Here is a 16,568-nt window from a genome sequence, read left to right on the forward strand (position 1 = left end):
TCCCCAATCCTCTAGTACACATGACCATTGTAATTCTAGTTAATGGTCATGGCAATTTGCATATGAAACCGATCATTGGTTCAGTCGTTATGCAACTGTGCTGTATATAAGGGTGGGGGTACCTGCAGTCAGTTTAGACTGAAGAAGTCACTTTAAGTAATGAAACGTTTCTCCCAATAAATGTTGTGTCCAGATGAACTGATTCAACTTCCTGTGATTCTTTTTATAGGTGAGAGTTGGCAGCTTAAAGCCTTTTCTATTATATCTAGTTTTTGTTCACCACAGAAAATTTTCTAAAGTCAGTATGACAAAGACATTTTCTTTTACATGTGATGATGTTTCCTTAGGTCCTCGGGTGTTTCGGTCTTTCAACATCATACACCCTCACTCAGGTGACCCAGCCAGGGTTGATCAGGCCCTGGCTTGTGTCCCAGTAGCATTGGCCCACAGATCCCTCTTTCTGATTCTAAGCTATCTGGAGGCCCTCTGCAGCCTCCATGGTAGACTTGATGGCTTTCTTTTTTGCAGTCCCAGTGATGCCAAGTAAAGTGTAGACCTTGCACAGTGAGCAGCCAGCAGAGCCTCTACACCCTCCAGCCTCTCCTATGGCACTGATTCACCAGCTCCTGGTACTTGGACCACTTCTGTTCATTTGCCTGTTCCATCCGGTCCTCCCAGGGACCTGTCAGCTCTATAAGGAGCACCTGCTTTGAAGAGGCTGATTATAGCACTACATATGGCCTCAACAAAGTTGTCACAACGTGGTCCGGGATCCTTAGCTGCCCCACCCCTCAAGTCAACTCACAGCTCCTAGTCTGACACAGAGATGAGGAGACTGGCTGTCACTGAGGCTGCTCACCAGCCCTAACAAAGGCAATGTTCCTCTGTCCACGGGCTTGCTTGTTGTTGACCGCGGCTTGCAGATAGCCTCTGTGACTGTCTTCAGCACCTGGTCATGTCGCCAGTGTTATGTCTGCACACATCGACAGTGCTGCATTTGATTTGGTGCTGTTCTATTGTGCTGGGATCGATTGGTGATGCCTGTGGGCTCTGGGTTGTTTGATCGGGTCTGCCTGTGATGCTGTGTCAGTCTAAATAAAGAATGCAACGTAGCGGTTGTGTTGAGCGACAGTGCTGTGTCCTGACGTGATTTCTAAATACAATATTGGCGACAAGGATGGCTGATATCTCTCTCCCACCATCTGCCCCCTCCCTGGCATTACCTGGCGAGCCTCCAGTACCATGGACTCGCTGGCTACATAGTTTTGAAAATTACATCATCGCCTCAGGGCTCGACGACGTGAGCCAGGCTAGGAAGACAGCTATGTTGCTACACTGCTTGGGAGCAGAGGGTCATCGTGTGCTCGGGACTCTGGGGAACGTCACAAGCTTTGACGAAGCTGTGGGACTTATGAGCAACCATTTCGCTGCTCCACAGAGTGCCCTTCTTCGGTGATTTATATTCCGTCAGCGACACCAACTGCCTGGTGAGTCTGTGCAGCAGTATGTAGCTAATTTGTGAGGGCTAGCTAGCTCATGCAAGTTTGGCGCGCTTCGGGACGAGATGGTTCGCGACCAGCTAATCGAACATACCAACAACGCAAAGGTGCGTGAGACTCTCCTGCTGGAAAAAGACGATCTGCTGCTGTCCAGAGCAATTACCATCGCACTACAGGTTGAGGGAGCAGCTGAGTGTGCTGCTGTGCTAAATACACAGCAAGTGGCCACCTCCAGTCAAGCTGCCAATGACTCCTCCCTCTACTCACGGCTGCCCCTCGGGACGCAACCCAGCCAGAGCGAGGCGGGCGCCGACTCCACTGGGGACGTCTTGCAACTGCAACGATGGCGTTCTCGGCCCCGCCCTCAACAGTCCTGTGGTAACTGTGGGTCTCGGTCTCATGTTTCAAGGGCTCAGAACTGCCCTGCCCGTGGCCAGACATGCCGTAGCTGCGGTAAGCAAAATCACTTTGCCAACGTCTGTCGATCTTCCCCGGCTGGGTCAGAGGGCCACACCCCCCAGTCTTCAACCGCCGTCATTCACAAGGTGAGCTCTGGGCCAGTCTCATTCAAATCATGCACAGTCAACATTAATGATGTGTGCATCCCCCTGCTGTTGGACACCGGTGCAGGTGTGTCTCTCCTGAATGTTGATACCTACAGTCAATTTTTCGGTTCACTGCCACTGTCCGCACCCTCAGCTGTCCTCTGTGGGTATGGTGACTCCAAAATCGATCTGGTTGGCTCTCTCCAAGTGACCGTCTGCTATGGAATCAAGCTGGTGCCCAATGCAGTTTTTCATGTGGCACGCCGTGGGGCCAACCTGATGGGCCTGGACCTGTTCTCCGCTCTGGGGTTCTCCCTCTTAGACACAAGGGGGGCAGCAATCCTGACTGTTGCCACACCTTGGCAGCAGAAGTGGCCATCGCTGTTTATGGGGCTGGGCTGCCTCTCCGCCTTCACCCATCAACCTCTCCTCAACCCTGCTGTGCCGCATCCCGTTGGCTCTCCGTGATGGGGTCTCCGCCAAGCTGCAACAACTGCTGGAAGCTGGCATCATTGAACCGGTGGACGCGTCACCTTGGGTCTCAAACCTCGTGGTGGCTAAGAGGAAGTCGGGGGGCCTGCGTGTCTGCAACGATCTACGTGCAGTAAATAAGGCAGTGGTCCCTGATAAGTATCCACTGCCCACCTCAGAAGAACTCACTGCTCAGTTCTAAGGCTCTGAGGTGTTCTCCAAGCTCGACCTCAGACAGGGGTACTTACAGGTGCCCCTCCACCCCAGCAGCCGAAACCTCACAGCCTTTGTGACACATGCAGGAGTGTTTCGCTACACCAGGATGCCTTTCGGTCTCAGCTCCGCCCCTAGCTGCTTCCAGAAAATCATGGTCTCTGTGCTGGCTGGCATACTGGGCGTGGCCATTTATCTGGACGATATAGTGGTACACGGGCCCACCAGTGAAATCCACGACAAGCGCCTCAACATGGTCTTCGCAGCTCTGTCCAAGCACAAGCTAACTCTCAATGCTGAGAAATGTGTCCTCTCTGTGCCAGCCATCGAGTTCGTGGGGTTCCGGCTGTCAGCGAGCAGTGTAACTCTACTACAATCCAATGTGGACGCCATTCAGGCCATCCCTGAGCCCAGCTCGGCCGCCCAGGTCGCCTCCTTCCTGGGTATGACAAGTTACTACCTGAGGTTTCTTCCCCAGTACTCTGCGACCACAGCCCTCCTGCGCCAGCTGCTGCGTAAGGACGAGCCATGGGTGTGATCAAAGGCATGCAGTGACGCTGTGCATGATCTCAAGACTCAACTGATTTCACCACCAGTGTTGGCTTACTTCGACATCTCCAGCTCCACCTTTGTGACCTGTGACGCATCAGCCACAGCGATAGGGGCTGCGCTGTCTCAAACCCAGAATGGTGTGGAGAAGCCCATCGCCTTCGCCTCCCGTGCCCTCAACCTGACCGAGCAGCGGTACTCCGTGGGTGAGCGTGAGGCGTTAGCCTGTATCTGGGCTTGTGTAAGGTGGCACCTCTACCTCTATGGCCGCTCCTTCACCCTCAGGACAGATCGCCAGGCCCTGACAGCGCTGCTGTCCACATCTGGGACAGGCCACAAACTCCTGAGGTTGCACCGCTGGTCTGACCGCCTCCGCCAGTACAACTTCAGCCTGAAGTTCACCCCAGGCAGAGACAGTGTTGTCGCCAACCTGCTCTCTCGCTCTGTCTCCACCCCAGCTCCACAGACGGACACTGACTGTGTGGAAAAGGACATTGCCCAAATGCTACACACACCTCTTCAGGCCACTGTCTCTCTGCAGAAGCTGAGGGCAGCCTCCGAACAGGACCCTGTCCTCTCCCAGCTCCGCACCTACACTACCGTTCAAAAGTTTGGGATCACCCAAACAATTTTGTGTTTTCCATGAAAAGTCACACTTATTCACCACCATATGTTGTGAAATGAATAGAAAATAGAGTCAAGACATTGACAAGGTTAGAAATAATGATTTGTATTTGAAATAAGATTTTTTTACATCAAACTTTGCTTTCGTCAAAGAATCCTCCATTTGCAGCAATTACAGCATTGCAGACCTTTGGCATTCTAGCTGTTAATTTGTTGAGGTAATCTGGAGAAATTGCACCCCACGCTTCCAGAAGCAGCTCCCACAAGTTGGATTGGTTGGATGGGCACTTCATTGAGCAGATTGAGTTTCTGGAGCATCACATTTGTGGGGTCAATTAAACGCTCAAAATGGCCAGAAAAAGAGAACTTTCATCAGAAACTCGACAGTCTATTCTTGTTCTTAGAAATGAAGGCTATTCCATGCGAGAAATTGCTAAGAAATTGAAGATTTCCTACACCGGTGTGTACTACTCCCTTCAGAGGACAGCACAAACAGGCTCTAACCAGAGTAGAAAAAGAAGTGGGAGGCCGCGTTGCACAACTGAGCAAGAAGATAAGTACATTAGAGTCTCTAGTTTGAGAAACAGACGCCTCACAGGTCCCCAACTGGCATCTTCATTAAATAGTACCTGTTAGAGCCTGTTTGTGCTGTCCTCTGAAGGGAGTAGTACACACCGGTGTAGGAAATCTTCAATTTCTTAGCAATTTCTCGCATGGAATAGCCTTCATTTCTAAGAACAAGAATAGACTGTCGAGTTTCAGATGAAAGTTCTCTTTTTCTGGCCATTTTGAGCGTTTAATTGACCCCACAAATGTGATGCTCCAGAAACTCAATCTGCTCAAAGAAGTGCCCATCCAACCAATCCAACTTGTGGGAGCTGCTTCTGGAAGCGTGGGGTGCAATTTCTCCAGATTACCTCAACAAATTAACAGCTAGAATGCCAAAGGTCTGCAATGCTGTAATTGCTGCAAATGGAGGATTCTTTGACGAAAGCAAAGTTTGATGTAAAAAAAATCTTATTTCAAATACAAATCATTATTTCTAACCTTGTCAATGTCTTGACTCTATTTTCTATTCATTTCACAACATATGGTGGTGAATAAGTGTGACTTTTCATGGAAAACACGAAATTGTTTGGGTGATCCCAAACTTTTGAACGGTAGTGTACATCCAGAACAGCTGGCCTCACAAGGTCCCAGAGGAGCTGGCTGCGTTTGCCCGAGTCAGACAGGAGCTCTCCTGCTGGAACGACACCTGCGTGGCACGTGGGTTTTGCACAGTGGTCCCAGCTGCTCTCCATGCACGTGTTTTGAATATGGCGCATGAAGGCCACCTGGGCATTGTGAAACTGAAACAGCGCTGCCGAGACCTGGTGTGGTGGCCGGGGATAGACAGAGATATTGAGGCTCTGGTGAAGGACTGTTCTGCCTGCCTTGTGAGTGGCAAGACTGGCCACCAGGCTCCCCCACCCCTGCAACCTCTCGCCTGGCCCTCTCAGCCCTGGGAACACCTGCAGTTGGACATTTGTGGTGAGATCCATGGAGTTCCCCACCACCAACGCTTCATGGTGGTCGCCTACGATCTACACTCAAAATGGCCTGAACTCACCACTTCCGGCACTGTGACCTCACAGATCATCATCGACTTCCTGGACTCTCTTTTCTCTCGCTGGGGCCTCCCAAAGACCATCACCACTGACAACGGCCCTCAGCTGGTCTCTGCTGAGTTCACTGCTTATCTCGAAAGCAAGGGCATCCGTCATATACGCACTGCGCACTACCACCCCCAGGCCAATGGCGGCGTTGAACATTTTCACCAGTCACTGAAGAACGGCCTCAGAGCACACATGGCCCAAGGGTGCTCTTTCACGCAGGCCATCCGTCACACTCTGCTACACTATCGGGCCACACAGCACTCGACCACAGGCGTCTCCCCAGCCTCTCTCATGCTAGGCCGGGAACTGTGCATGCCCCTTGACAGGCTCCGCCCCTCCTCACCCCAGGCACCTCCCTCTGGGGTCAGAGCCTCAGTCACTCGTCAGCAGACGCGGATGAAGCAACGGTTTGACCAGTCAAAACGAACCAGGGTGCCAGACATCAATGTGTCAGACTGGGTCAGGGTCCGCAGGCCCCACAGGGACAATAAAACGGCTTCATACTGGTCCTGTCCTCTCCAAGTCACCCGTCAGCTGGGCCCAGCCACTTAACTCCTCAGCGATGGCACTCGGTGGCACTCCAGTCGTCTACGGAAGGTGTCAGCTCCGCCACACACAGCTGGTGACACAAAATTAGCCATTCCCTCGGCATGGTGAGACACCCCGGGGCTTCATGCAGCTCCTACACGGGCCCCAGACATTCCTGGGCCTCAGCTTCCCCTGCCTTCTCCCTCCCCACCTCGGCCTGCCCAGCCTCAGGCCGCCCCGCGACCTGTTCGCACACGTTTACGCCCTGGCCACCTAGAGGACTTTGTGTCAACCTTTCATGTTTGAAATCCTGCCGGGGGGGGGGGGAATGTTATGTCTGCACACATCGACAGTGCTGCATTTGATTTGGTGCTGTTCTATTGTGCTGGGATCGGTTGGTGATGCATGTGGGCTCTGGGTTGTTTGATCGGGTCTGCCTGTGATGCTCTGTCATTCTAAATAAAGAATGCAACGTAGCGGTTGTGTCGAGCGACAGCGCTGTGTCCTGACGTGATTTCTAAATACAATAGCCAGCATTATCAGCCCTCTCCCAGGGCTGTTGGGCAGCTGCTGAGGATGTGCTCGAGTGAACCTTTGCCAGGGCACAGAGGACATGATGGAGAATTAGTCTTGTCCCAGAGATGAGGATTTGCTGGGCTAGGTAGGACATCATACATGGCTTCTACCATGAACTTGATCTGCTGTGGTTCTGCCTGCCAGATATCTGACCAGGATATTTTCCTCTCCAGTGTACCCTCCCACCTTGTCCATGCTCCCTGCTGCTGCATTCCTACCATTCTTCTGGTCTTTTCCTCCTTGATACCTCCTCCAGGACTACATGGTGTCTGTCCTTGCCATGGACCTTATTATAGCGAGGCTGTGGGATGGCTCCCAGCTCTGCCTGTCCAGTAGCCACCATGCCCACCAAAGCCCTGTGTCTCAGCTGAGACTTTGTTATCTCCAGGCCTTCCTGGGCTCTCCACTTCCTGCCTGTCTGCACCATAATACCTGCTGATACCAGTCTAGAGTCCTTGGAGTACCAAAACTCCTCGTCAAGGCTGCTGATAGGGAGCTGGAGTTTGTTGCTCCTCCCATACAGTGCTGCACTGCTAAGGCTACGCAACAGACCCACTCATCCCTGGAGATACCAACTGATCTTCCTCTGCAAGGTCTTCACTGTCTACTGGGTTACCTCGTAAACGAGCAGAGGCCAGAGGACTTGAGGTTAGGTGCCATGTTGGTAAAGCCAAGCCTTGAACCTGCCAGGTAGGCCAGACTTGTCTACTGTGGTGAGCCAAGTCTCAAGATCCTTGATGGTTGCTTGGATTGCCACTGCGTCCCTAAGGCTACATTCAAGGACCTTGCCCAGACTCATGACTGATTTCTCGGTGATGGATGGGATTGCAATGCCATCTAAAAAGAAGCGAAACCGGTTCTCCACTTTCCCTTCTTCAACGTCATGGCTCTGGATTTGGCTAGTTTAAAACTCATCCTCGCCCAGAAGATGATTTTCTCCAGGCACTGGGGGATCTACCTAGCACCAGACGCACTGATGTGGTGACAGTGAGGTCATCTATAAAGGCTCTGATGGGGGAACTGCCAAATGCCAGACTTGGACAGAAGGCATCTGCAATCAGTTTCAGCGACCTTGACCACGGGTGATTCTTCAATTTTGGGCACATTTGGCTTTTGAAATTTTGAAAAAATAATCTTCTTTAAAATCAGTTTTTCTGTCTCAAAAGCGCTATTAAGTGGTCTGGAACAAATATCTTAGCGTAGCTTTGATCGCCCTACAAAATAAATTTGATATTTGATATTATACTGCCAGTAGTGTGATGGTAATGACAGTTTTCACTTTTTAGAGACAAAGTTGGCTAAGTCTAAGACTTGCTGAGCTAACTTGTTAGCTAGCATTCAATGTACAATAAATATATGTGAATACAGTGAAATTTCTTATTTCTGAACTAAAATACTCAGTAACTTGTTTGGTAATGACGCCTAATAAACATACTCTCAGATCAGGACATATAAATCTTCACATTACTTACATTTGTGGACATGAAAAATTCATGCTTCTGCCATGACTGGTCACGCGCCTCTGGCACTTCTTGACCACGTTGTTGTTGTTTGAAAAAACAAAATTGCTCTCTAAAATGCTGGGTGTGATGGTAATGACAGATGTATGAGGGACAGCGATATTTAACTATAAATAATGTGCAAATTGCACACATATAAACCATATGAATTTGAAATATGTCTTTTTAAATTATTTTGAGAAAATACAAAGTAACACTTTAATGCATTTAACCATTTTTATCACTTTATTATAGAGGGGAAGTTAAAAAGTCTGGTTTGGGGACAAGCCCAAAACAGTGAAATTCTGGCACATGTGAATTTTCAACACGCTGAAAAAGTATTAAATGTAATATTAAAATGTCATCATTGAGACACAAATCTTCTTTTTTTCACAGCTAACACAACCTAACTTTAACAAATACAATAAATGTTTTGTTTTGGTTTTTTTTCTTGAAAATCTACCCTGGCTGCATGGTGTTGGTCCAGGGTAGTCTCGATCAGCTTGTGTGGTATTGAGCCATATGCGCTGGCAAGTTCAAGCCAACATACAACTAAGTCACCCTTCCCTTCGTGCGCCTCCCTGATCTCCTGGGTGCCAACTCCGGTGTGTTCTATGCACCCTGGAACTCCAGGAATGCCACCTTTCTCTGCCGAAGTTTCAATGTAGGCATTCTTACGGAGGAAGTCTGTCATCGTTCTGCATAAGACACTGAAGATCTTCCCCTCCAAACTGAAAAGCGAGATGGATGTGAACTGTTCCAGCTTGTTTGCGTTCTCTTCCTTTGGTATCCAGACTCCCTCTGCTTGCCTCCATTGGGCCGCTACAGTCCCCCTGTGCCAAATAACCCGCAGAATCATCCAGAGGATACTGAGGAGCTCTGGGGAGCACTTGTACAGCTTATAGGTACTTCACTGGGTGCCGGAGCAGAGCTGACTCTGGCTGCAGTAACCAACTCTCTGGTGTTGAACACTACCATGGGCGGTGGTATGTCCAAAAGAGCTCTGAGGGGCCCTAGCTCTTGCTCTCTATCAGGATCATTCAGAGTGTTGTGCAGGAAGTGGTCTACCTCTTCCTTAGAGCAGACAAGACTATTGCTGTGCTTCTACCCCAGCAGCTGCCTTGTGAATCCAAATGGATCAGCTATAAACACAGTACGCTTCCTGGCTCTCTCCCTCCTCCGTCTTCTGTGCCATTCTGCTCTGCGCAGCGTCATGAGCTTCTTTCTGATGATGTAACGGAGCTCAGCCAGTGGTGATGTCTCCTCCTTGGTTGCTACCTTGAACTACCTTGTTGCCTTTTACAGCTGTTTTTCTGCCACTTTCCGGGATAATATCATCACCACAGTATTGTGCTCACCAAGAAAAAAATAATAATGTCAACCAGTCAAGATGAAACTTTACAATGTGTCAGACTACATCACGGTTTATAATGTTTGCAGGCAACATTTAAAACAAATCATCTCTGCCCTTTATTGTACCAAAAAAAAGCACAAGTTAGATTGTGAAAATTCACCTTTAACTTTGAATCTTGACACTTTGGCTTCAGAGTTTCACACATCTCCCACAATCCTCTTCTCATATTCAGAAAGAACTTCTCACCATGGGCTCATTCAAATTCAGAACTTGTCACTTTATTAGAGAGGATAAAGTAGAGCAGAAAATTAATGTTTAGCGGGCTTGACATGTCTACTGGATATATCACACTGTCCTTTACTACTGACCTGACTGTAAAGCCCACAGGGATTGTGCATTGTGATTTAGGGCTATTCAAATAAAATTTGACTTGAATGAATGTTGGTTCCTGGTGCCCTTCTGCCATGTGTGTCAGTATCTACGACCATACTGTGTCTGTTTTGATATGTCTCTGCTCCTATTGTCTCCATTTTTTTGTTTTTTTGTTTGGTGAGCAAAGTGATTCAGCTTGCAATTCTGATCTAACTTGACCTGGACTTGATTCTGGTCCACTCTATCAGTCAGCACATTTTTCATCAGTTTGCACTGGCTCTGCTCCTGCGTTGCCTCAGACCTCTGTTGGTTTAGTGAAATGTAATATTTCATTACGAATAGTGTCCGCTTAAGTCTTTCATCACCTTTGTCATCATGGCTCTGCAACGATGGTCTTATCCAATGGCTGATCTTTGGATCCCGTACAGCAGAGTAAAAAAAAAACCAAAAAAAACCCATGTTCCTGACATGTAGTTATTTACACATAACCCTCACATTTTGCATTAAAGTCATTTAGGTCAGTGGTTCCCAACAAGGGGGGGGGGGGGGGGTCCCGACCCCCACTAGGGGTCGCCAAACTCCACGGGGGCGGGGTCGCGAAGCCTTCTTGAGTTTAAGGGTGTAAGAATTTTTCTATATATAAAATACATACGTCTCAGCATTTAATTAATTTATCTAAAGAAGACAACCCATTTTAAGGGATATTTTAGAAGTTTATGTCTTTATTTATTTAGAAAAATAAGAAAGACATAAACTTGAAAAAAAAATCTCGCGAGGATAAGGGCGCGAGTAGATGTGAACATCAGCAGTATTCACTAAGCTAAACTAGCAGAGCAAGCCAGCTAAATTAGCTAGTACATAGTAAAAAAAAAAAGAGAAAAGAAAATGGGGTGGGGGGGGCTGATGAAAAAATTACCAAGCATCAGGGAAGAGAATGCTGACTTTCTCAAAAAGAAAAAAGAGGAATTACCAACACAGTTAAATTGAGTTTGGCTTCATAGAGGACAAAATTAGAACTGAATGTGTCATTTGCAGTGACAAAATGGCAAATAAAAGTGTGAAACCCTGCAAACTGCAGCGACACCAGACTACTAAACACCCTGAGACGGTGGGTCAACCCAGGGAGCCCCCCCCCCCCGCTTCTTTTTTGTGGTAATTGTATGTGGGTGGGGTGGGAGTGGGGGGGTCCTCAGTGTATACAATGGTAAAATAGGGGTCCCCTGAGAAAAAGGTTGGGAACCATTGATTTAGGTGACACTGCAACCCAGTACAATTTATGACACGTGCAAAAGTAGAATAGATCTTGGAGTTGGTGGCATTGCTCTTCATCCAGGTGAAGCGCAATGCCACCAACTAAAAGTGAGGCCTGCAGAGCTATGGCGATCACATATTCAATGTAACAAAATGTTTCTGTGACCCTGAAATGACCATGTACGGCAGAGAAGTAAAAAGAAATAAAATTGGAGTAGAAAAAGGTAGACAGCCAAAAACAAGCCTTGTGAAATACAGAAGATTGGGATCATTTGAACTTCAGTGACCTAACTGGAGAAATCCTCAGCAAAGGCCAGCCTGTTGATTCGGAAAGAGCAGGATTTGAATACACAGTATCAGACCATCAGCGTCACCGTTCCATTATTCCAGTAGCTAGCTTGGCTGCCACTGTTGGGTAATACCAGATGGGTGGGATAACCTTTTGCTTTGGGATGAGTTTTGCCAACAAATGATGTTAGTTGGTATATTGGAGGATTGCAGCAGGTTGAATATTGCAATAGATTTGATCATTTGGTTTACAGACAGACAGACAGACAGACAGACAGACAGACAGACAGACAGACAGACAGACAGACAGACAGACAGGAGGCAGGCAGGTATAATACACATGTAACCCTATTCTTCTACACACATACGTATAACTCATTCACACACACAACCCCCCACCCCACCCCACCCCAACCCCCACCCCACACACACACACACACTAGAACTGCAATATATAATATCAGACAAACTATGTCATGAATTTCCATGTTGCAGGAGCCTCCCTGGCTTGCACTCCTTCCTCGTTGTCAGGGGTCCTGATAAACTGCAGAATTCAGTATGAGCCTCAGATGTTAGAGAACAGTCATTTAACTTGACCACAACTGGTCCTGTGATGGTCTTGCAGCCTGTCCAGGGTGTCTCCTTGCCTGCCACCCAATGAGTGCTGGGATAGGCTCCAGCATCCGGCGATCCTGAGTAGGATAAGCGGTTTAGATAATGGACTACTGGTTTAACTATGGGTTAAACCAGTTGTTCCATTTACTGTAAACAGGTAAATGACATACCTGCAGTGTCCATTCCCCACAGTGAGGAGGTTCTGGGTTCAATCCCCCAAATAAATGGAAGACTCTAAATTTGCATCGGGTGTGGAAGTAAGAATATGTCTCTGTGTGTTCAGACTAGCAGACTTTCCAGAATATCATTCCGATTTATATCCAATACCTCCTTACAGACATTAGGTCTGTGGAGTTATTTTGTGTTCTGTAACTGAAACACGTGCAAATAAATATTTGCTCATGAGGTTAAAGGACCGCTAAGATGATTTTCAACCTTATCTTTATCTATACGAACTTGGGATATAGGACTTTTTGTGTTATACATGCGAGAGGTATGCGACACGGTTTTTCCTGTAAGTTCTTTGTGGCTTAGATTTGCTGTGTAGCATGCTAACATATTGCTATGTCATTTCATTTATGTAGGGGTTGAAGAGTACATGTCACCAATGACTGGAGGATTTTGATTCTTGTTATTTTAACTTTGTCAGAATAAATGGAGATTGCCTCCAAAGATATATAAAAAAAAAAACGAATTTGGGATACAGTGGGAAAAATGTCTGTAATTGTTCCCAATGTTCTCTGTGTATCTCCTCTTGAGACCCAGCAATTCATTTTTGTCCACTGTAGTGGACGTAGCGTTTTCGCTCATAGCTCTCATAATATATATGCCACTGTATTCAGTCTTGTTTCCCTTAAAGAGGACAACTGTGCCTTTCAAATGACATCACATGTGTGTGTGTGTGTGTGTGTGTGTGTGTGTGTGTGGGCGTGTCCACTACAGTGGACAGGTTGTAAAATTTAAACAAAATCAAGTTTTAACACATTTTTCTTTGCAATGAGTGTTTTACCACCCCAACACTTAATTTACAAATAGAAATTAAACAACATTATTTTTCCTGAGTCTTAGGAGGATCTTGGAAAAAATATTAAACACATTAGATAAATGAACTGCTTAATTTTACGTTGCTTTTTTAACAATGTCTTTATTGATTTTTAACTTTTACAAAGGAAAAAAACATGCCCCCCACACCCCCTCAAACACTCACTTGTTCTCTTTTAACATCTCCCTTGCATTTACAGCCAACATGAATATAAAATCAATCATACAATTCAATGGTACCTCGAACAAAATAAAGATATACATAGTCAAAAAAATTACATAATTGCAACAACATTTCAAAACATGCCCTCCATCCCCTTCTGGAATCTACCTTTATACCCTACATTCTTTAAGTACCCTGTCCTAAGTTTTCCTCCTGTAAGAAGAGCTCCCCTATATCTCAATTTTTTTTCTGAAAGACTCCTAACATAGTGGCTCTTATTATCATCACCTGATCATCTACTGCATAAGTTTATTTTTGTGTCAACCTTTCCCTGTTTATTTATTTTATTCCTTTTGTTCTCTCTCTCTCTCTCTCTCTCTCTCTCTCTTTGTTTTTGTATTATATTTAGACTATAATTATTTACGTTTTATGTTTTGACTCTCCCCTGGGTATATTGGGAGAAGGATGCTGAATATGGAGCTGCCAGGGAAGAGGAAAAGAGGGAGGCCAAAGAGGAGGTTTATGGATGTGGTGAGGGAGGACATGCAGGTGGCTGGTGTGACAGAGGAAGATGCAGAGGACAGGAAGAGATGGAAACGGATGATCCGCTGTGGCGACCCCTAACGGGAGCAGCCAAAACTACTAGTAGTCGTAGTAGTAGTAGATGTTTTGACTCGCCCCTGTACTGAAAATCTTGACTGTTTTGTTGCACATATATATGTTCGGGGGGTGGGGTGGGGGGTCTGTTCTTCTTCCGGTACCAGCGTCGTAAATTGACGCATCAGGGACGTAGTTGGTGACAATGAGGTGGCTGAGAAGCTCCTCTGGTTAAGGATTTTTAATATAACCTAAGTCAATTTACTTGTAGGATTTTAAGGATTAATTATAATGATAATGAGCAATAGAGATGTTATGGTTTAAAACATGTAGTTATGCACTGCGCACGTGTGCGCCTTGCTGGAGTCGACAGTCAGATTAAACTCCCCTCCAAAGTGGTCACGCTGACGACAGGGCTCACGTTCACTCTCTTTACAGGTGGAGTAGTAGGGTGAAACAACAAAGCCTTCGAAGACCAGTTTAAAGCCAAAGAAGCTGTAAAACGCCTACTGATGACGTCATTAAACCAGACAAGTTCACGAACGTGTTGCTGTGAATTACCAAACGCCAATAGATGGCGCCAAATGATACACTTTCACTAAAGAACACAGTTAACTGACAAAACTGTGCTGGCAACGGAACACTGACAAAGAGGTTCTGGGGACGAAAAAAAAAAGTCACACACCACTATGAAGTTGTGCACCTTTCCTTCGGCAATGTGTTTTAAGGACACAGTCTTCAGGACAGACACACAGACACACACAACCATCTTCTCTGGGATCCTGTTTACTGAGGTCGTCCATGTCCATGGTAAAATACGGTGTGTGTGTGTGTGTGTGTGTGAGAGAGAGAGAGAGAGAGAGAGAGAGAGAGAGAGAGAGAGAGAGAGAGAGAGAGAGAGAGAGAGAGAGAGAGAGAGAGAGAGAGTTAAAAAAAAGTGTAGGTGTTCAATAAAATTACCCCGAGTTAAAGTTAAAAGATATTATTTTGTTTTTATGCGCCGACGGCTTGGAATAGGCACCCCCAACAAATAAGAGAAGCAACATCCATGGATAGTTTTAAGAATCAACTCAAGACCAATTTTTATGCTCTTGCTTTTAATTAATTCCAGTTTATTTCTTTCACTCTTATTTTTTATCTTGTACTGTGGTTTTATTTCTTGCCCTATTTTATGTTTTTTGCCTAGGTCTGTGTTTTATTACTTTTAACTTATTTTATCTGTATTGTTGTTGAGTTTTATTGTTTCCCTTGATTTTAATGTAAACCACGTTGAGCTGCATTTTATGTATGAAAGGTGCTACACAAATAAAGTTTATTATTATTATTACAATGGCAGTTAAAAAGAAAACGTACTTTTCCAGCCCTATTTTAACTCTATGTGGCCATGAGGCTTCCTATGAAAGGACAAGGAAAGAAGTACAGTAAAATGAAACGTGAATCTGAATTAATTACGACCAAAGATTTTGACTCAGAAAATTAGATTTTGGCACCATGCTTTATTTTTCCTATCATTACCCGTTTTTATCCATGCACTTTCACCTTATGTAAAGCGCATTTAATAAATGCATTTTAATGCACGAAATGTGCCATACGCCACTTTATTTGTCGTTGTAGTTTCTTACAATGATTTAACCCATCCTATACGCCCATTTCACGCCGCGGCCATCTTGGATAAAAAAAAACCCCAAGTGGTGGGAATTTAGCCACGCCCCCTCTAACTCAATCGGAAATCAATACGCCCGTTTCACGCCGCGGCCATCTTGGATTTAAAAAAAAACAAGTGGTGGGAATTTAGCCACGCCCCCTTCTTACTCAATCGGAAATCAATGCAGCCGGGGCCAGCAGCAAACATGGTTTGGACTACCAACCTCGAGTACCTGCCGTCATTTACCACAATATGAAAACTAAGCCGGATCTTTTCTTTTTCGAGTACTTTCTGCCTCTCCTGTGCCAGTGAGGAGAGAGACACACACAGGGCTGTATTCAAAGAAGCTGTTTAATCACAATAAAATAAAAAATAAGATACATTTCATTTTTATACTGTACATTCAATATTTATACATTAGATTGTCCCATCTACAATATTTCCATTCTTTGTCCTTTAACTCTAACAAAACTGTTGGTTCATTTTAAACTAAAATATGTTCGGTCAACTGTCATTCTGTTGTAGCAATAAACTGGAACTCGCTACCAACTCAAATCATTAATTGTTTACTAAACTAAGATAGTGATTGCTCATCTCAAGGTGTGGGCTAAAAAATGGGACTGTACTGAAATGAAGTTAAATATGTTTCAATCTATCTAAGGTTTGTGTGCACTATTTTCTTGTCAGCTGAATTTAACAAAGGTTTAAAACAGTGGTCCCTGAAAATTTGTTAAGAGAGCACACACAGTCCACAGTTGGTTGACTGTTCCACTTAGTGAAAGGGGTATGACTCCATCAAAAATGTGGTACTCCTTTATGCGTCTTATTGACCGTTCGACGTGTATTCTCAAGCCAGCAATACTCTGTGTCTGTGAGCTCATCACAGCTAAACTGTCCACTTGGGCCTAAAAATGCAGGGATGACAAGTTTTACATCTATTTCATCGAGCAGGTCTTTGATAAGGAAGCCCTTATCGGCCATGACCTCATCACCTGACTCTAAGAGGTCCAGAACACCTGACCTCTTAGTTATCTCCTTATCAGAAATGCATCCTGTGTATAGATTACTTACCAGGCTAACTGA

This window comes from Lampris incognitus, chromosome 1 (genome assembly GCF_029633865.1).
Source record: "Lampris incognitus isolate fLamInc1 chromosome 1, fLamInc1.hap2, whole genome shotgun sequence".
In the NCBI taxonomy this organism is placed as follows: domain Eukaryota; kingdom Metazoa; phylum Chordata; class Actinopteri; order Lampriformes; family Lampridae; genus Lampris; species Lampris incognitus.